The sequence below is a fragment of the Octopus bimaculoides genome, chromosome 26 (assembly GCF_046866305.1).
Source record: "Octopus bimaculoides isolate indiv1 chromosome 26, ASM4686630v1, whole genome shotgun sequence".
Classification (NCBI taxonomy): domain Eukaryota; kingdom Metazoa; phylum Mollusca; class Cephalopoda; order Octopoda; family Octopodidae; genus Octopus; species Octopus bimaculoides.
Genome location: NC_142953.1, coordinates 4,124,444 through 4,125,638, shown reverse-complemented (window position 1 = coordinate 4,125,638; position 1,195 = coordinate 4,124,444).

The window sequence follows — 1,195 nt, the reverse complement described above, 5'->3', positions numbered from 1 at the left end:
GTGTTCTAATTTTTAATGAGGATTGGTGCCCGCTAATGAGCTGACATTACTAAGATATGCAAAACATTTGTAGCTTTTATTCTCCTCATAAAGTGTAATTAATTAGACAGAAAATATGTAGCTAGGTCATAGGTGTACAGAAAAATATCTTTGATATTAAATAATAGAGTGGTAATAAATTGGTAGAATCATAAGCGTGCTGGGGAAAAATACTTAGCAGTAATTCAGCTATCTTTATGTTCAGCGGATTTAGTCAAACAGATCAATCCCTGTACTTATTTTACTTTTCAAGTCTGGTAATTACTTTATCAGTCTCATTTGCTGAACTGCTAATGTTATGGAGGCATGAACAAACCAGCACCAGTTGTCAGACTGTGGTGGGGGACAAACACAAATACGTAATCGATAACTTAGTGATTCAACCAAAGAGTCTGATAGAATAAGTACCAGGTACTGGGGTTGGTTCACTCGGTGAAAAATTCTTCAAGGTAGTGCCCCAGCATGGCCACAATCAGATGAGTGAAACAAGTAAAATATATATATATATATATATATATATATATATATATGATATATTTCTATTATTTCTAATATATTTACAAGGTCAATAGTCATAAGGGAAAGCAAGTAATGCTCAAGTGGTACTTATTTTCTGGCTCCAAAAGGATAATGAGTGAAGTGCAACATGACTGCACAGCCACTTAATCGCACAACCACGGCCGGCACTTGATGATTTAACAATTATGAGGGGATGCTGAAAAGTTGCTGGCTCTGAGTGAAAGGAAATACAGGAGGATCAGTTTGTTAACTGTGATTTTATTCAACATATTCCCCTCTCAGATTCACACAATTATTGCTGTGGCCCTTCTGTTTTTCTAAGTCCTGTAAAAGAACCCAGAAGGTTGGGCCTCCAACCAGGCCTTTCATGATACCCATAAAGCCAGGAACTTTTCAAGAACCCCTTTGCGGTTGATGCCAAGGACATATTTTCCAATGGCTACTGTGAAATCTTATCACTATTCGACAAGGCCAACGACACAATCTTTTTTGGTCTCTACAGGCCCCTCCAAGCACCTCTAAAGTGCTTTGAAGAATGCCTCAACAAAATCAAGTCCTTCCTGCAAAAATACAACTCCGGAAACATACTAGGGATGGGTGTAAACTTATGTAAACTGACCCACAAATACTCTGAAGT